Raw genomic sequence first — 21,312 nt, 5'->3', positions numbered from 1 at the left:
GGAGGCTTTAAACCAACATATTCACAGAAAGGACAGGTTAATACACCAGCAGCTGTGTGGATTCAAATCAGTAGTATTTCACATTACAGACAGTGAAGGCTAAGAGGAAATTGCATTTAAAAGTTTACCTCTTACATGAGAACAAATGATCTAAAATATTGTTCTTGATAAGGAAAAAAGATTATACTTTTAAGTGATAAAACTGACACCTTTCTAACACAATAGCTTGATATGTAGTGGATGTTTTAAAGCCCCTTTGATAAAAATACAGCTATATCAATGCATTTCTTCACGTGCCATGACAGAGATGCTAGTATGTTTGCAACTATTTCAATGGGCTTCAGGCATCTGTGAGCATCAACACCGAGATGTCTTTTCTTAAAAAGTGCTGCACACTGCGTTGGCCACACCTTTACCTTTGGTAACTTAAGAATTGCATAAAAAATAAAGTATCCCTTACCTGGCATTCAGCAGAACAGACCACAAAAGTGTGTGCACCTGAGAAAAAGGAGTTGGCTTCCAGTGACGGTGGTGTTCAAAGAAACAGTTTCATAAAATCTTTGTCTAGCAATGAAACAATGCCACAGAAGGTAGCACAAGAATGAAATCTTGATACCATTTTACCGAAACAGATGTAAAATGAATTTTAGAAGATGCTATCATGAAAATTCTGTTATTTAAATGAAGGCTGGGTATGTAATCAACAAAATAAAAAAATGGTGCAATGTTGACATTTGATAGAAAACAATAGTTATGTGGACTAAAAACGATTCTTTTTCTACTTTCATACAGTTATGAGTTGTACTTATGAAAACAGCAAAAATTGCAAATGGCAGTCGACTTATATGCAATGTTGATCCTTCACACACCTCAAACGCATGCAGCGACGTATGCAAGAAATATATTAGAATTCATGACTAATGACACAGTGATGTTCACTCCTATGCATTGTGACAGGTTCCAGTAATAACGTGGCAAGGACATTACTGTATAATGATGCAGAAGCAGTACAATCCCTGATAATGTACATGAATGCTCACTGCATGGGGTCCCTTGCTGACATCCTCTAATGTTGACCGTTATCTGCTCAATATTATTAATAGTAATGATCATTTCCAGGACATAGCTGGCTCTTCTAGCAACCAGGGTCATTCTATGATTTGGCATCCACCATCCACAGTTCTTTGCATTTGACGAGCAAAAAACAGAAAAAAACATAACTCTGGTTATCTTGGCCAAATCCTTGCCCTCCCAGAAGAGCAGGAAAAAAAAAAACAGGTCCTTTCTCCAATCTGTCACTCCACCTGTACTAAGGGGAAACAAAACCTGTGCTCTCACTGTATACATGAAAGCAAACAAAATAAAAATAAAAAAGCTCACTATGATCTGGCACTCCTCCTCTACTGTTGTGCATGTTTACATGTCCAGAGAAAATAATAAAAAAAAAGGATCTGCCGATCATGTCTCAGGATGGCTCCCCCTCCCTTTCCTCTCTTTCTGTCTACTTAATTTTTCCTCTGCTTATCACTCCTCCTTATCTCATACTACTCCTCTGTGTGTTTTGGCAGCAGAATACTCTATTATTTCTCACCTCCATATACTATTAATATAGTCAACATACTGCATAACTATATATTAGTTTACTTGACATAGGCTATCTACTTCTGCCATGCGTATTTCTACAATTGCAATACATATTGTATTCTTGATCACATTTTATCTTAGTAATATTCTATAAATGTATCTCAGTCTGTTTGTGTTCCATCTGTTGACTATTTTCTCATCTTGTATATAATTTACTTATTAGCTATTGTAAAATGTGTTTTATATGTATGGAGCCTTTCTCCCCAGCTCATTGTAAAATATTTAACCTGCTTCAGGGCTTTATTCCCTTTGTATATAATTACTCATCAGCTATTGTTGAAATGTTTTTGAATCTGTTGTGAAGCTTTTTTTCTCTGTGCCTCTGCAGAAAATGGACTAAATGTTTTGGAATTGCATTAATTTAATTTTAGACAAGCATACATTTCCGGAGAGCACTATATTGTTTTTTTTAAATGAAGTGCACAACACTCACACCAAAACAAAAGATATTTCTAAATGGCTGAAAAAGCATCCTACACAACATTCCTTTTATACGTTCGTTTAGCATGCACAACATCTTATAGTTTAATGACATTTTTTGAGGCTGGCCTGGCCTCCAAGACATTTAATAGACAGCACATATAAAAGCAAAGTGTAAGAAACAAAACAACAGTAATATTGTTAATACTGCAGTTAAGATGTTGACTGCTGTTCTTCACTTGCTTTTCATATTTTTGTATTTATATTTATATTCATATTTTCATAACCAAAAGGTCACACTGTGAAATATTATGATAGCTGAATGAAAAACACTATCATAGTTTTGCATCAGTTTCAGTAGTGCAACAGGCAGCACACACACCTTTACTGTTGGAAGATCAGAAGAGTGTGGGTTCTTTTCCACATCTGGTGTTTGGATTCTTCTTCCAGTACTGACATTGCAGTACAGCATAATGTGGGGGCTGCACTCGTGACTTTTGGAACAGATATAAAACCAGGGCCCCATCTGCCTAAATTGATGGTTTCTCAGGCAGATGTAGAAGATCCCATGACAATTTAGAAAATCCCATGACAATTATTCAAAAGAGTAGGGAAAGTGTTCGAGTCATGGCCAAAAATCCCATAGTCAGTATATCCACCATCTCAGGTTTTCCATGAACAGAGTCCACTGGCCTAGGGGGACTAACCTGGTTAACAAAGCACAGATGAAATAAAAAAAAGTTATGATGGAAACATTGGTAGCTGATTGCATATGCAAAACTCCCATACACAAATTAATATTTCCAAAACCAACTTACTCACAAACTACAGCGCAACATCTGTTGAAATCTTGATGTTGAAGAAAACTCATTCATACTTGTAATGAGAATTATACATCTTGCTAGATATGGAGTGTTACTTATACTACCAGTTATGCAAATATTCATACTCGTTCATATTTCTGTAACTCTCTCATTAAAAACTACTCAGAAAGGAATTGCTTCCAATTCAAAAAAATTTTGTTACATTACACTAAGTGAATTTTTACAGTCACTGGCCAAGCTCAGGGTGTCTGTGATTCAGAAAAACTGGCTCTGTGACACCATAAGACCAAGCAGCATGGCTGGGTGTGATACATGTTAATAGATGTATAATATGGTATCAAGCACCACTATTAAAATAAGTCCCCCTCATGTATGCTAATGAGGCAAAACAAGATGGCAGAGCAATTCAAGAAAAGTACAGTTTTGTACCTACCATAAATGTAGATGTTCGAAGATCCACATTGCTGCAGTCCTTACATATGGGTAGTCCGCTGTCCTCGGTCGGCCCGAATACCAAAGTATTAGGCTGACGTCGGTCATGGGCGCTCAGATCTGACATCAGAGCGTCAGGGTATAAAAGCGCATGACCGACGTCATATCCTCAGTCTTTTCTTGCCCCAGATGTCAGAAGGCTCTAAAAAGAAAGGCCACAGCCCAAAAACAGGATACCTCCCAAAAACATGCCCAACAACAACCATCACCCAAACCATATAACCATGCCAAACTACAGAGGGGAAGGAGGGAGGGTGATCAGCAATGTGGATCTTGAACATCTACATTTATGGTAGGTACAAAACTGTACTATGTTCTTCATCTCACATTGCTGCAGTCCTTACATATGGGTAGAATCCCAAAGCAGAGGTAAAGGGAGGATGGCAAAATCATAAAGCATTAGGGGTTGCTAAAATGGCCTGCAATATTGCAGTGGCAAATCCAGCCCTAGACTTAGAATAAAGAGGAAGGTGGTAATGCTTGGAAAAGTATGTACTGAACTCCAAGTGGCTGCTTCCAAAATATCTTTGTAGCTACCCCTTAGAAACGCAGTAGAAGTGGCAGTAGCTCTAGTGGAATGAGGTCTGATTCCAGCCGGAATCTCCTTACCATGATGGGAATAACAGAAAGAAATACAAAACCCAATCCATTTAGAAATAGTTTGTTTTGAAACAGGTTTTCCCTGAGAACCCAAAGCAAAAGAAACAAACAACTGCTGAGACTGCCTGAACCTTTGGTTCTGCTCAAATAATAACGTAACTGCCTGTGAATATCCAAAGTATGCAAAATCTTCTCCCCTTTATTTTGGGGGTTTGCATAAAAAGTAGGCAAATGAATAGCTTGGTTCAAGGCCACACTAGAAACCACTTTAGGCATAAAGGAAGGATTAGTACGCAAAGATACCCTATCCTTATGAAAAATCAGGAAAGGTTCCACTGCCATAAGGGCCTGTAATTCAGAAACCCTTCTTGCAGAGGTAATGGCCAACAAAAAAGCAGTCTTCCATGATAAATACTTTAACTCGGCAGTAGCTGCAGGCTCAAAAGGTTGTAGAGTAAGCTTTTCCAACACAAAATTGAGATCCCAAGCAGGAGTAGGAGCTCTACGTGGGGGTCTTATGTTCTTTGCCCTCTAAGAAATTGCTTAAACAAAGGATGGGAAAATAAAGGAGGGTCACAGTCATAGTGAGCAGAAATGGCTGCAGCATGAACCTTTATCGAGGAGAAAGACAAACCCTTGTCCAATAACTCAGTAAGATATTGAAGAGAAACACTTAAATCAGGCTTGGAAACATCAAAATCCTTTGCTTTGCTCCAAAGAAAAAATCTCCTCCATTTATCAGCGTAAACTTTCCTTGTACTAGGCCTTCTGGCCTCCAAAATAACATTCAAAACTGGTTGTGGAAGCTGAGACCCTCTAGGGTCTAAAACAGAATATGCCAGGCTGTGAGATGCAGAGACTGAATCTTGACATTGAGGAAGTGATTGCCCACCTGAGACAAAGATGCGGAATCAAAGGCAGAGGCCATGGGGGCTCCGGTACCAAACTCCTCAGTAGTGGGTACCAGTGCTGTCGAGGCCAATCCGGCGCTATCAGAATCATGGATGGCTTGTCTATTCTGGCCTTCAGGAGTACCTTGGGAATGAGAGGCAGAGGTGGAAAGGCATAGACATGAAGATTGCTCCAACTGAATGATAGAGCATCCACCTTCCAAGCTGTGGGATGAAACATTTTTGTGCAAAACTTTGGCAACTGGTAATTTAGTGGAGAAGCGAACAGATCTATGTCTGGAATCCCCCATAACACTGTCAACTTTAGAAACACATGAGGATCCAGTTTCCACTCGTGAGGATCCACAATTTGTCTGCTCAACACATCCGCTAAGGAGTTCTTTGCTCCTGGTAGAAACCTTGCCTGAAGATTGAGGTGTAAACTGAGAGCAGTCTCCCACAAAATCATCGCTTGCCTGCAAAGAGGGTACGAATGGGTTCCCCCTTGCTTGTTGATGTACCACATGACAGTAGTGTTGTCTGTTTGAATCAACACCTGTCCTGGGTGAAGTAAATCCTTGAAAGCCATCAATGCAAATTGGACTGCTAACATCTCCTTCAAGTTGATATGCAAATGTTGAAGTCTGACAGGCCACGTGTCTTGCACCCATTTTCCATTGAGGTGTGCTCCCCAAGCCTTGTCCGAGGCATCTGTCATTAGAATCTGACTCACCTCTGGTCGGGTCACAGAGAGTCCCTTGTTTAGGTGACATTCCTGAGCCCACCACAAAAATTCTTTCTGAATGCAAGGTATTATCTGAATGACAGTGTCTAGATCTTGGCAGTGTTGTGTCCATACATTTTGAGATACCATTGAAGCTTCCTCATATGCAGTTTGGCATTGGGAAGCACCAGAATACAAGATGCCATGAACCCCAAGGCTTGAAGGACTGTCCTTGCAGTCAGCCTGGACTGTAGAGACATTTGATGGAAATAAAGAGAAAGGCTTCTTTGTTTGTCTGGGGTCAAAAGGCCATCTGGGAAGCTGTATTCAGTCTCACACCCAGAAAGCACATGTCCTGAGAGGGTACTAGACTGGACTTTGTTTCGTTCACAGAATACCCTAGGCATCTTAACACTACCATCACATACTGTAGATGATGCAGAAGTTCGTCTTTGTGTTGTGCAATAATCAGGCAATCGTCCAAATAAGGATAAATCTGTATTCCTCTTAACCTGAAAAAGGCTATCACTGGAGCCAGAACCTTTGTGAACACTCTGGGCGCAGTAGATAAGCCAAAGGGCAATGCAGAGAACTGATAATGTAAATTTCCAGCCCGAAAACGCAGGTACCTCCTGCAACTGGGCCTGATAGGAACATGAAGATAAACCTCTTTGAGATCCAGAGTTACCATCCAGTGATCTTTGCCCAACAGAGGTAAAAGCTGTTGTAACGTCAGCATTTTGAACTTTGGAATGTCCAGATAAGTGTTGAGGATAGATAAATCCAAAATTGGTCTCCACGTGTTCCCTTTCTTTGGCACTAGAAACAGGCGAGAATAAAATCCTAGTCCCACTTCTGACAGAGGAACTGGCTGTATAGCTCCTATTTGAAGAAGTAAAGAAATCTGCTTGTGAGCCTCTATCCTTTGCCGAGGAGGAACGTCTGGCATGCCTTTGAAAGGAGGCAATGTATGGAAATAGAACTTGTAGCCTCGGTTTATAATGTCCAATACCCATTTGTCCTGGGTGACTAAAAGCCAGTTTTGCTTGAAGAGTGCTAACTTTCCTCCCAAAGGAGCTGCCAGGGAAGAAGAATCTGGCAGCTGAAAATGCAGGTCATTGGGCCTGTTTACAAAAGGACTGGCCCCTGCCCTCACCTGCAGATTGTGCAGGTGAACTCCAAGTTCTAGGCCTGAATGTACTGTGAGCTCTGCCCCTGCCACGTCTAGATCTACCCCTAGACTGAGAATCAGAAGAAGGGTAGGTCCACCCCTTAGTAGGCCAATTTCTACTAAACTTTGGAGGTTGCACCTGCAAAAAATCTTTAACAGTCTGCATGGACTTAGCCTTGTCTTCCATTTTCTTCAAAACCGACTCCACAGGGGGACCAAACAAAACTTCAGACTGTAAAGGGGCATCCAGAATTCTAGTTTTAACATGCTCGGACAAATTCTGATCCTTAAGCCAGGCGTGCCTACGAAGAACTGAACCAGTGGCAGCCACCCTAGAAGAGGCCTGTACAGCATCAAAACCACACTGCAAAGAATGCTTACCCACCTGTTCAGAGACATGTACTAAATCCTGCAATTCTTTACACTCTATGCCCTCTGCCAAAGCATCCACTTTAGATTTTAGCTGAGAAAGGAGGAAATTCTGATATTTCAACATATGAAACTGGCAATTTAAAGCCCTCATTGCTAAAGTAGAAGAGGTATACACCTTCTTACCCCATCTATCCAAAGCTCTAGCTTCCTTATCTAGAGGAACCGGATTCTTTACAACAGAAGCTCTAACACCCTTAGGCCCCTAACTAATAGTTTCTGGGTCCGCCCTAGGACTCTTATACAGATATTTATGAGCCTCAGGCACCCTGTAATACCGGTCTGGTTTAACTGGCGCAGGAGGCAAAGAATCTGGATTAAGGGAAGCCTCCGAGAAAACATCTTGAACAACATCCAAAACAGGAGGTATAGCCAAGGGTCTATGCTGTGGTAAAAACAAGAATTCCCTAAGCCTCTTCCGTGAATCAGAGAAATCCTGTCCTTCCCACTTAAAATGCTCCCTCATGGAATGCAGAGTTTCTGAAAATGAAAAATCCTCTGGAGGAGAAGCAGAAGGAGTGGAATCCTCTGCATCAGAATCGAATAAGGAGGAAAATCTTGAATATCTTCAGCAGAAGAGTCTGAGTCATCTGAGGCCTGATCCAAACTTTCCAACTCTGGCTCCACCCTGGGCCTCTTATCAGGAGGGGGCATAAAACCTCTAATTAAAGTAATCAAATCTTCTGCCATTTTAAGCATGTGCTTTTTAGGCACAGACCCTGAAGTACCTGGAGGGACACCAGAGGAAGGCAAAACAGACCTGCCCTTAGAAGAAGCCTTAGAAATAGTAGCAGAAGGCCTAACCACCTTAGGCATAGAAGGGAGAACAGTAACTTGAGAGGCCCCTTCAGCTTGACCTGACTCCTGTGAGGCCACATCCTGCAAAATCAAAGTTTCCCCCTGACTCTCAACAGAAACTTCAGCCGGATCCACCTGCTCCACTGTAGTTTCTGCAGGACCGGCGTCCGAAACGGACGAATCAACCTGTCTAGGTTTCAAGGATTTGTCTTTGCGCTTCTTGGAAGCGGGCCGGAGGATCCGACGGCATATTATAATTACACCGCTTACCAAAGACTAACCTAGCACAATCTAACCTTCTTTTTATAGTGCGCTTATTAAACCTAGCACAAAACCGACACCACGCCGTGGTCCGGTCCCAAACAAGGAATGCAAAGAGAGTGATAATCCCTATGCGGTATCTGTTTCCCACAAGAAATACAATTATTCACTTTTTCTGACATCCGGAATTAACTGAGGCAAGAAAAAAAACAAAAATATTCCCCAACGGGGTACTTAGCCCAACTTGGTTTCGGTCTGAAACTCCGAATCAAAATTTCAGAACGCCGACGGCACTTGCAATGCTGCTTCTGCATCGGACCATGCAGCAAAAAAGACTGAGGATATGACGTCGGTCATGCGCTTTTATACCCTGACGCTCTGATGTCAGATCTGAGCGCCCATGACCGACGTCAGCCTAATACTTTGGTATTCGGGCCGACCGAGGACAGCGGACTACCCATATGTAAGGACTGCAGCAATGTGAGATGAAGAACATCATGCCCACAGCATACTGAAAATCATCTGAGTGTTCATCTTTAGATTAAGAAAATGATAAGTAATGTTAGTGGCTCCCTCTGCATTAATACATGTGCTTTCACAAGAGGCTCTCATTGCCAGAGCTTTGCTGGACAGTGCTCCCAGAGGTGTTGGGTCATCCAACCACCCTTAACATTTTATGAGCTCCATGATACTGACACTAGATTAGTACCATGTAGATATGGACATCATTCAGGAAATTCTGGACATGTGTTGGTCTTGTTTGCACTATGGGAGTTGTGGAGTGTCTGTCCCAGAGGATACTAAGGTATGTATGGCTTTACATATATTAGTTAAAGGAACATTTCAGTGTCCTTCTGGGGACAAAGATGGGGTATCTCATCTGCCTCAACAATGCTCCAACAGTTTTTTGGTGCCATGCTGCACATGTGAGGGAGCATGTGTTGTTCTTACATACCTCAGAGGAGAGAGAGCTAACATTATGTGAGATGTACTAATAAACAAAAAAAAATGCACTGGAAGGATCTCCACAATAAAGTCCTCCACGTTATTAAACACACACTGCAAAGTTCAGATTGGACACATACAGAAATGAAGAAGTTATACTGACGAAAATGCGGTGACTTAGTTAAAGCGTTCTGTGTCTGTGGTGATCCTTCCAGTGTCTTTTTTTTTGCTTATTAGTACATTTCTTGGCACTTTTTCCACATTTTTTGTTTATCATGTGAGATGTCCATAATATAGCTCATGACCAAGGTACAAGGAGCCATTGACTTTACCCACAGTGAATTAAAGGTCCTACCTAGCAAACTGGGAAGAAGATAAATGAACTGCAAAGGGCATCTCCCCATCACTGTTATGTGGTCTGCAATGCACAGGTCATTACCTACAATGTGTATGCAGGCCTCCCAGGCAGTTATCACAACTTCAACATGTGGCACACCTGTGACCTCCACCAATGGTTTGTGAGAAGTGACTTCTCAAAGGAAGAACTTGTTGGGGATGCTAGATATGCCCTAGACTCCTGATTCAAGACACCCATAAGAAATTCACAAAATTAAAAAGACATTGAATTTAACAGTGCTCAGTCATACAGATGAAACATTACTGGGTATGTTTTTGGGATGATAAAGGCATGCTTCCCTGTGTGGATTCATCCAGTGGTTCTCTGCAGTATGACCCTTGCACAAATGCAAAAATACTGTCAGTGCTAGTCTGTATAATGTTACACAATACCATACTTAAAAAGCAATTACAGCATTTGCAGGGACAGAAGATCCCAGCAAACTAGGCAGTGATGGCTGGGTCAGACAAGGAGTCACTGAAGGAACCAGATATGCAAGGGATGATTATGCTAGACAGAAAGCTCATGATTCATATGCATAAACTAACCTAACATTAATTAACCTTTATAAGCCTAGCCTTGCAATCCAACCCAGTTGTGCCCCTATCTATCACTAGTGTTTATTAGGTGGGGTTATGTGTACTCATAGGTAGGTACTAGGCTATCGGCCCTAGGGCCCATACAAGCCTAGCCAAAAAATGTATCCTGGCTTTCGCCACCCAAGAAAATTATTTTCCTGTGCCCCTGTCGAGCAGAGCCACAGAAGTGATCCCCGGGGTGAATTTCCCATCCAATCATCAAGATTTTTCTTGAAGAGGGCTAATGAGGAGCTCTGTTTGACATAGATAGGTAGTCTGTTCCAGAGTATGGGAAGTCTCTAGGACAGGAATATATCCCTCCAGCATGTTCTGTTTATTGTGGTGACAAGGTTTAGGTCCCTAGAGCATGTAGCTCGGAGGGATTGGGATTTCTTTAAGTGGAGCATGTCCAACAACTCTGGGTTTGACATAGCTTTGTATGTTAGGCACATATCGCCGCTGAGTAGGCGATATGCGATGGAGTAAAGCTGTAGTTTTTTGAGACTGTCTGCATAGGGCATCTGTTTGAGGCCAGTAATCCTCTTTGTGAGGTATTTCTGTGGTCTTTCCAGTTGTTGTAGATGTCTTGTGAGGTACATACCAAAAGGGGCATTGTACTCTATAATGGGTCTAATGAGTGATAAGTAGAGGGGAACAATGACCTCTTTTTTTCTGGATGAGAATCCTTTTGTGATGAGATGAGCCACGTAGAAGGATTTCCTGACCACTGTGGCGATGTGATTATCAAAGGAGAGACTACTATCCACCTGTGTCCCAAGGTCTCATCATATTTTCAGCATTAAGTAGACTACCAGCTATGTGGTAGTTCATGGGTACAGAGTTTTTACCAAAGGGGATGACAATACACTTTTTGGCATTGAGCTTCAGGTCATGGCTTTGACACCAGGTATCTGTCTCAGTGAGGCCCTTTTGTAGTTTTTCCACATTGTTAGGCATTTTGATTATGGCTCCTAGTTTGCAGTCCTTTGCAAACTTTGTTAGCCAAAGACCTTCTGTGTTGGCCTGCACTTCAGAAAAGTAGATACCAAACAGGAGAGGACCCAGGACTGAAACCTGTGGTACTCCACTTTCACTGGTCTGATGTCGGATTTGGAATCCGCTACTTTCACAGTGTGGGTTCTGTCCGTGAGCCAGTTGGCAACCCATCTTGTGACATAGGGATTTATACCTAGTTTAGTGAGCTTATCTATAATTCCAGAGTGGGGGATGGTGTCGAAAGCCTTGGCGAGATCTAGATAAGCTGTGTGAACCATTTTACCCTCGTCTATGGCTTTGGTGACTGCTTCAAAGAAGTCAATCAGGTTTAGGAGACATTATCTGCCTTTTACAAATCCAAACTGGGTAGGGTCCAGAGTTTGGAGATTACCAGTATCTTTGTTTATGAGTTCCACAATGATACGTTCCATGGCCTTGCAGACCAGGCTCGTCAGGCTAATGGGGTGGTAGTTCCCGGGGTCCTTTGTGGCTCCCCCTTTGTGGAGTGGGATAACCATCGTGGTGCGCCATTCAGTGGGTACAAAGCCTGAGGTGAGGCTATGATTGAACAAGGTACTTAGGGTAGGGTGCCAGTTCATTCTGTAGTTCGTGTAGAACGCAGCCTGGGATATTGTCAGGTCCCATGGATGTTGTGTTCTTGGCTTTGGAGAGTGTGTTTTTTACCTGTGCAGCCATGATTATAGGAACTTTGCATTCTTCCGGTATAGAGATGAGCTCTCTAGGGGGTGAGAGGGGGGTAAAGTTAGCACTGAACCTATCTGCTAGGATGTTGGCAATATCAGTTGGTTCTGTATATTTAGTGCCATTGTGCTGTAACTCAGAGCAAATTTAGATTCTTGACATAGCTATAGAATGCTTTGTGGTTGTCTTTAAAGTCAGTGGCAATTTTGTTTTCGTAACTAGCTTTGGAGGATTTTATGAGGGATCTCAGCTTCTTACTAAGGTTGACCAGGGAGTTCCTCCAGTCATGGGATTTTACTCTTTTTTGCAACAGTTTCTTTCTTCTGTTGTAGAGTTTTTTCATGGCAGAGGACCACCAGATTGGCTTCCTTTTTTTGGAGGATAACATCTTGGTTCTATTAGGGATAGCATGATCCATGCACTCGTGTAAGTGCTTATAAAGTGCATTTGTGCAGGATTCGGCAGTCATACCTCTATTGTCCGTCTGCATGGGAGTCATGAAGTTTGCCACTTCTGTCTTAAGAAGTGTGAAGTTGGCTTTGGAAAAGTTTTTATGATGGTTTCCCTAATTGGGGTTGGGGGTGGGATGTGGATGTCTAGGCTAATTAGCTTGTGGTCGGATCTGACCAACGACGAATTGACCTCTGGTGTGGAACACCGGTTTCCCATGTTGGTAATGACCAGGTCTAGGATATTGCTGCCCCTGGTGAGGATGTGAATAAGTTGATCCAAGGCGTTGGAATTTATGAATTCTAGAAAACGTTGAGCAAAAGAGTTGGTACATGAGTAGTTTTTCCAGTTAATGGTGGGGTAGTTGAAATCGCCCATTATTAGGGTGTTGGGTTGTACCCTAATACTTTCCAGTGTATCAAGAAATGAGGAGTGTGAATCCTGGGGCATGGTGGGGTGTCTGTAGCAAGCTACAATTTGGATTGCGGTCTTGCCCAGAGTTCGATGCACTTGGATAATCTCGGATGCATTATGCTGTGCAACTAGCCTGGAGGTGTGGATATTCTTAATGAATATGGACACGCCTCCACCTTTAGTGCTTCGTTCTGGGTTAGGTGGTTGAAAGGTGTGGTATGAATTGTAGCTTGGTAATGCAGGGGTGCTCTCTGGAGCTTTGAACCAAGTCTCTATCACTGCACAGATGTCAATGTTCTCCATTTTAAGGAGTGCCTCGAGTGAGTGCATTTTGAGGTTTAGACGTCTAGCATTGAGTAGCATTACCCTCAGATTTTGCTTGCTTGTACCTGTTACAGTGGTGAATTTGTCATTTGAACCCTGCCTAAAAAAGGCACTGTAGGGGTGGCAAGAGCCTTAGACAGTATCCGGAATCTTAAGGGCGACAGGTTCATGCCATCTCTGGCAAAGTATCGTGGTCTGTCGATCATGTCATCCCAGGCAGACAAATACTGGATCCCCAGTATTAGGATGCTTTTAGCGGTTATGTGGGGGGGTATGTTAGTTTGGGCATTACTGTTTGCCTCCGTCTGTCAGAGACATGGGGGCCAGACTCAGGGAGAATTTCCAGATTCCAATCAATTGGTCAATGTTAAGCTTAAATTGGTTTATGGATTGACTCTGCTTCATATGGATGGGTAACCTCTTCCAGAGCATGGAGATCCTCTAAGACACATATCTGTCTTGCCAAAATGTCTTATTTATGTCACAAGAAAAATTTAAATCCTTGGATCTAGTGGTTCTGATGCCACTCATTTTGCAGATGTGCAAAAGGTCCATCAAAGCTGGATCTGAGGATGCCATGTATGCCATCCATAGACTGCCTCTCAGTAACCTGTAGGAGACAATACAGAGACAAGGCTTTAAGGTGATCCATATAGGACAATGTGTTTATATTCTGGATTCTCTTGGTAAGGAACCTTTGTGGGCATTCCAACTGTTGCATTTGTCTGGTCAGGTACATGACAAAAGGGGGTATTATACTCAATGATGGGTCTGATAAGGACCGAATAAAGTGGCACTATGCCTTCCATGAACATGGATGCCATGCCCTTATTAATATGTTGGATGACATAGAATGGAAAACTGGAACCTACTATCAAATGAGCTAACTTTACTTTCTTCCTTGCCTCTCTTTAAACAAAACCTCAAAAGACACCTCAAAACACATTGGTTATGCCCCTGCAGCAACCCTGACTAATCTTCTGCTTTCACTACTTATATCTCCTTTTCCCACTTTATTTACCAAAACTTTACTGCTTACCCCTTGGAAGCAGGACTGTAACTGGTAAACTCAAATCAACGTACTGTGTGTATTCTATCCTGTTGATGTACTGAAATTCACTATATGTCACTTTTCTAGTGTAAATACCTATTTTATTGTTGCTTATTGTATTTTTATTGAAATCCTTTCATTTACTATGTAACAGTATTGATTTTAATTTCTATTTGCCACTACTGGAGCTTTTCTCCCTGGGCCTCTACTGAAAATGGAAATATATCCAGTTAGACTAGCCCGGTTAACAAATGTAAAATAAAATAAATAAATAAAATAAATAAGAATGATTTTCTTAATATCTTGACTACATGTTGCTGAAAGGTGAGATTACTGTCTACCTATGGTCCCAGATCCCTGACTACCAGTTAAACTCTTATGGGTGTCTTACTGACTGAGTAATTAACCTTGGTGGCAGTTTTCCTAAAAGGCACTATAATTCACTTCTGGCATTGGGTTTTAATCTTTGACTCTGGCACCAATCATTTGTCTGTGCTAGACCCTCTTGTAAGATGTTTGTGACATGGGGAAATCTATGATAGCCACCAGTTTGCAATCATCTGTGAACTTAGCCAGACAAAGGCTCTTGACAATAGCCTTTACCTCTGAGAAGTAGTTATCAAATAGGAGTAGTCCCAATACAGAGCTCTGAGGTATCCTGCTGTGACCGGTCTCTTACTGGCGGTGGTATCATCAATCCTGACTTCCTGAGTCCTGTCTGAAAGACATTATATAGGGATTTATGCCTAGTCTGGGGAATTTGTCAACTATACTTGAGTGGGGTATTATATTCAACACCGTATCCAGGTCCAGCTAGGTGGTATGCACAGTTTTCCTCCTAATTCATTTCCCTGGTGACCTTAAAGAAATTTGCAAGGTTTAGTAGGCATGACTTTCCCCTGACAAAAGCCAAACTGGACTGAGTCTAGTGTCTGAACGTTGCCTATGTCTTGGTTGATCACCTCCATGATAATTCATTCCATCACTTTTCACACCAGACAATTCAGACTAAAAGGTCTGTAGTTCCCAGGGTTGGTTGATATTCCAACTTGTGAAGTGGGATAACAGTTGTAGTCATCCAGTCTCATGCTACAAAGCCTATTTCGAGTCTACAGTTAGAAAGTCACTCAAGTGGTCCTGACAGGTCATGTTTTAGGCTACTTAGGAGGCATCCCTGGATATTGTCAAGGCTCACTGAAGCTGTATTTTTGGTCTTGGTGAGCAGTGCCAGGACCTGTTCCTTTTTAGTAGTTGGGGGCTTATACTAGTAGGTATTTCATGGGCAGAGGCGGGGGGGTGGTAGGAGCTGAAGTTTGAGCTGAATTTTTCAGCCAGCAAATTCGGCTACATCACTCTGCTCAATGAAGGTGGCACCACTGATCACCAGTTCGACACACCTATGTGTGCTGCCTTTGAGATTTTAGACATAACTGTAGATCGCCTTGTGCTTCAAAGTCTTCAGCCTGTGAAGCTAATCTTGACTTAATAACTGGCCTTGCTGGGCTTACTCCTTTTTGTTTCCTGTTTAGTTTAATTAGAGAGCTCCAATCTTTATGGAAGTTGCTCTTCCTGATATTAGCCATGACTTTTTTTCCTTTTGCTATATACCCTATTAAGGTTAGGAGTCCACCAGTATGATCTGTTTTTAGAGTTTGCTTTGGGCTTACACCTAGAAGGTACAGCAACCTCTACACAGCTACTTACATGATTGTACAGGATCTGAGTAAATCTACACAGGTTGCTGTCAACGTAGGGTTGGAAAGAACAGTGAATTTTGACAAAGTATCACTTAATAGGATGAGATTTGCTTTGAAATAGTTTCAAACTGCTACAGGGTTTGCTGTGGTTACCAAGTTGATTTCAATTTTAAAGGAAACAGCTTTGTGATGACACTGTGGGATGGGGGGAGTCAGTGCTCTCCCATAATGGTGAGTACCAGGTCTAGTATGCTTGAACCTCTGGTGGGAGTGCACACAACTTGGTTAAGGGTATTTGTGTTAATACAGTCCAAGAATCACTGTGCCTGTGAGTATGAAGCTGTGTATGTTTTCTTGTCTTTACTGAGGTAGTTAAACTCTCCCATGAATATGGTATTTGATTTAATGGTGTGCGTCTCCAGTAGGTCTAGGTACCAGCTATGGGATTCCAGGGACATAGAGGGTTATATATAGCTTGCTGGAATATGGTATGGGACTTTGTCTATGGTGATTTGCATGTGGATAAATTACAGGGCATCATCCTTTTTAACCAAATTAGAGCTATGTTTGCTGCTAATATAGTTTGAGATTCTCTCCCCTTTTGTCCCTGTCTGTGCAGCTGATGGTCTAAATGTGTGGAAGGCACTACAGCCTTGCACTGCTGGAGTACTTTCTGCAGATTTTAATCATGCCTTGTTAAAGGCGCAGTTGTTTATATTCTCCAGAGTGAACTGTTTCTTGTTTGGGCTCTTAGAGTTAAGCAGTAAAACCTTCAGGTTTCTTTGGGTTTTATTTGCTATGTCATTAGGTTTGTCAATCTGGCATTGCCTAAAAATACTGTAAGGAGGTGGATAAGTTTTTAGTCAATATTCAGAAGTCTAGGGGAGAGAGGTGCATACCTTCCATTGCAAAGCAAGGTGATTTGATAACCAGGTCCTTCCATGCTGACAAATATTGAATCCCCCTAGAAAGACACCAGAAACTAAACAAATTACTGATGTAAATCATTTTTGTTTATACTGTGGCATCATCTTTGGTGAAGGTAGAATGCTGCTCAATGCAAGGCACATACCTGCCTGTGACACATATGCAGAGGGATCAACAATGTCTGTCTTCATATAGTCCATGCAAGTATGTCTCAGGTCATTAATGTCAACATGAGTCAGATTCTGACATCTGCCTGTTGGAGGCCAGCACACTTCCCTGATTGACAGTGTCCCTATTAACCTGTCCTCCCTGTGAAGTATGATTAGCCTGGGTATCTGTATGCATAGAGACTGTGTCCGTGGACTGTGCTGGAGATGAAGTCGTCAAATTCCCTGTGACCAGCACACAAACACTGTGCCAGCTCATCCTTGCCATCATTATCAGAGGCTACAGATCATCTAGCATCGGGAAGGGGCAGTTTCACAGTGCTGATGCTGGATAAAGAATCACCAGTGAAAAGACCAAAGTAAAAAAATATCCAGTGTAAGTATGACCTAATTACAGAAGTATACATGCAACCGAGTTTTATAAATACTGACATGAGAACAAGTAGCAAAACTTGTGAGATAGCTGTGGATGTTAAAGCCTTGATGCACCTGTATAGTGTAAATCAGACAGCTTTAATATGTTTGACAATAACAAAGGAGTGCAGAGGACTTATAGGACTGATACTCCAAGTGCTTAGAGCTGTTTTTGTGTATCTACAGTGGATTGTCTTTGGGACTGTCCAGTTCTGCCCCAACATCCAGTACTGCACTGTGGGACTCAGCAGAGGTGCCATTACCTTTGAGAGAAGCCAAATACTTCTCTATCCCCACACTCAATACCCCACACACCTATTTCCTTGCCTTCCTGTGTCTGAGGCTATGCTTGTTGCTGAAAGGCATGAATAATATCACTGTCCCTGTGGAAAAACATTTCAAAATCTTGGCTGTGGCCAGCAACCGCACTGACATCTGTCGCAGCCTCAGAAGTTCTAGTGGGCTGCATGCAAGGCAAGGACCATTATTCATGGAGACAGGGGGACACATCACTCATGAAGACTTAAGGCCTGGAGTAGTATCTCATCATCTGCATCCAAAACCTTGACTTACATGTGGATATCCCAACAGTTTCAGCAGCAAGTTCCTGCTTGCCTTTTTTATTTATTTATTTATTTTTTTAGGCATTGCTGTGTTGGTATGGAAAACAGTGGAATTACCAGCTTTTTTCTGCATGGCGCTGACAAATCCTAACTGACAGTCCAATACTCGTATTTACACTCTTTAATTAATGTCGGGCACTTAAGTTTACTGTTGAGCACTTCACAAAACAATTATATATTATTGCAACTGACCAAGGTGATATGAACATTCTGTGTTAAATACAGTAATCATATGTATTTACTAAAAGTGGTATCATGCATACAATATGAATGTCTTCAACTGTGCTCCGAGTATGTGCTCATGGATGTTGATCCCATTAAGCTTAACAGTCCTGCAACCAGCAGTTGCTGTAGACTTGCAATTCTCCTCTTAATTCACCTTTCTCAATAGACTTAGAAATACCAACAAACATACAGCTTATTATCTCAACCAGTCCAGTAGCATCTAAAAGCAGCTGCAGTACAAATGATGGACTTGTAAAAAGTAGCACTTACCTTGTACAACAAGAAATCATACTTTTCCTAAGGAAGTCTTCTGAAATTCAACTTTTGAAAGTTTCAAACGCTGTACACTACAATTTCTTCCATAGAACAATGAAGCTCTGCACCTGCTGCCACACAGCAGATTCACCTGGCTGGGCACAATGAGTATGTTAATTAGGCCTCAACTCATTATTGTTTCTAAATCACATGTTTGCACAATGAGCATATTTGCTAGCTATTGCAGTATAGTCTCCTCAATAATCTACACACAGCTGAATCACTGTGGGTAACACTGCCTATGTGTGGTCCAGGTCATACTTCTTGGGGGTGGGTAAGTAATTGCAAATCTAACCTTCTGTAAACAGAGTTTCTGTAGTGTATGATACCCAGGGATAAAGGAGTGCCACGTTTCACACCTTGAAGTGTTACTGTGAACCTCAATAATAATAATAATAATAATAATAGTAATTACAATAATAACAATAATTATAATAATAACACAGTGCCTACATTTTCTGAGGCTGTCATGCATAATGCAAATGAGGCACCCATTGATGCCCAACATTGCTCAGCAGAGGGGAAACACAAGACCAGATATGGATGCCAATTTTCTGCAATTTGTCACTGAGATTCTTCAAGCTGAGCTATGCTGGCTGAAAGAGGAGAAAGCAGTGTTTCTTTTAGAGTGTAATGGTGGCATAAGGAGGAGTCCAGAATATTTCTTTACCTCCTCCATCAAGATTACAGCCAGAGGCTTCTGCTGGAGGGCTATAAAGGGCCTTAGTATAAAACTGAAACATGGAATAATTTAGCCAAGGCTGTCAAACATGCCACTGGCATCCCTCACATGGGGAACAGTACCGTCACCATTACAGTTGCATGAGGTGCCACAGTTCTGACCTCCTACACTGATAATCATGATTTCCTACTCCAGGGAGAGTGAAGTTAAACAAAGATCACCAGCTAGGTACTGTAAATTGAACTTATCTATGCATATAACCTGCCACTGCATGCCAACCACAAATATTACACAGTGCTCTTTGTATTTCTACAGTTCCTGCTGAAACTGAAGTGAATATGCAACTGCTCAGGAGGGGATTGGAACATCAAGAGCAATTGGCTGAGTATACTTGCTTCAGAATGTACAGCTTTTAATGTTAGCAGCAAGAGGCATTCACTTTAAAACAGTACAACCTTTCATTAATTGCTGTCACTTCTGAGATAATTGCCATAGGTCAAAGATAACAACAGCATGATTGTTGAATATTAATTAGCATGCTTTTGCAGTCATCTTGGCATATACTTGGACAAGTAGGTCAGGATATTAAGGACATGCTCCCATATTTTAAGGATGCCTGTGCCTTCAAAGCCCCATTGTGTTCTCATAAAATGTTTCAGTTGAGGTTTCTGTGTCACTATGCTAACTATACCATTAGGCATGGGCATGTGTATGAGTAACGTTACTGAGTTGGTGGACATCTGTCATGGACAGTATTTGTCTGTATACTTTTTTCCTTCCTTTTAACCTGTGAATGAAAAAAGAAGTTATGCACTCACCATAACATTCCATGTGAGTTGTTCTATCTCGCCTTCATTCATCACTGATGGGTTTGGAGCTTAGCAAGCTCGAGGTTTACCAAAAGCTCGAGACAGTACAGTTTTGTACCTACCATAAATGTAGATGTCCGATAGGAATGCATCTGCAGTCCTTACAAATGGGTTGTCCTGTCGTCAGGCAGCCCTTCGGTCGGCCGGATTCCAAAGTCTGGGTCCAGCTTCGGCTGGTGTCGCACTTCACCCGACGTCATCTCTGCAGTTTTTCGGGTATAAAGGCATCAGCCGACGCCATTTTCCTCAGTGTTTCTTGCCCCAGATGCCAGGTGCCCTCTTGGATGGCTAAATTTGGATAAATGCCAATGTTTCCAAATAGTAAAGAGCAAACACATAAAATAAGCATGTATGTACATACATACAAACAAATACACCATAATAGATCCCCCCCAAGCTAGCTGAAAGATGGCAAATACCCTAGGAGTACCTCAGAGGGGAAGGTGGTAATCCTGACTGCAGATGCATTCCTATCGGACATCTACATTTATGGTAGGTACAAAACTGTACTATGTCCTTCAAGGATGCATCTGCAGTCCTTACAAATGGGTAGAATACCATAGCTAAACAAGGGGAGGAGGAAAGAGTAGAAATTATGGTGTAGCTAGGATCCCTTGCAAAACAGCAGTGGCAAAACCTGCTCGGGATCCAGAGTATAAAGGTAAATTGTAATGCTTGGCAAATGTATGCACGGAGGTCCAAGTAGCAGCCTCTATAATGTCCTTGGTAGCCACTCCTCGTAAGAAAGCTGTGGTAGTGGCTGTAGCCCTTGTGGAGTGAGGCCTGATGTTCTCTGGAGTTGCCTTTCCATGGTAGGAGTAACAAAATCTAATGCAATTTCCTATCCATTTGGAGATTGTCTGTTTTGAAATTGGCTTTCCTTCTTTTCCTGTGGCATATGCTACCAGAAGCTGATCAGTTTTTCTATTGGACTTGGTCCTGTCCAGGTAGTAGCGTAATTGTCTATGCACATCCAAGGTATGCAAGAGTCTTTCTCCCCTGTTCTGTGGGTTTGGGTAGAATGTAGGTAGGTGGATAGCCTGATTTAATGACACTCTGGATACCACCTTAGGCATAAATGTAGGATTTGTTCTCATGGACACTCTTATCTTGATGGAAGATCAGGAAGGGTTGCACTGCCATTAATGCCTGTGGTTCAGAGACCCTTCTTGCTGAAGTTATTGCCAGCAGGAAAGCAGTTTTCCAGGATAAGTATTGTAATTCTGCTGTTGCTTCTGGTTCGGGAAGTGTCAATTTTTCTAGCACAAAGTTCAAGTCCCATG

General features: G+C 42.0%; 1 protein-coding gene across 5 annotated transcripts in view; it reads right to left on the bottom strand.

The window, feature by feature from the left end:
• Positions 1-21,312, bottom strand: part of WIPF3 (WAS/WASL interacting protein family member 3) — a 1,105,312-nt gene that overhangs the window by 632,395 nt on the left and 451,605 nt on the right. Inside the window, exon 1 of one of the 5 annotated variants that reach the window (XM_044066829.1) lies at positions 18,434-18,452. The exons of 3 other annotated variants lie outside the window; for them this stretch is intronic. The gene's annotated coding sequence lies outside the window, so the exon portion shown is untranslated. Of the gene's footprint in view, positions 1-293; positions 312-18,433; positions 18,453-21,312 lie in introns of those variants that run through there. One more of the 5 variants, XM_044066831.1, reaches the window with a different exon arrangement.

Source organism: Protopterus annectens, chromosome 3.part1, assembly GCF_019279795.1.
Source record: "Protopterus annectens isolate FY-2018-M chromosome 3.part1, PAN1.0, whole genome shotgun sequence".
Taxonomy (NCBI): Eukaryota; Metazoa; Chordata; order Ceratodontiformes; family Protopteridae; genus Protopterus; species Protopterus annectens.
The sequence above is the reverse complement of the archived record's forward strand: the minus strand, read 5'-3'. Positions and strand labels throughout refer to the sequence as shown.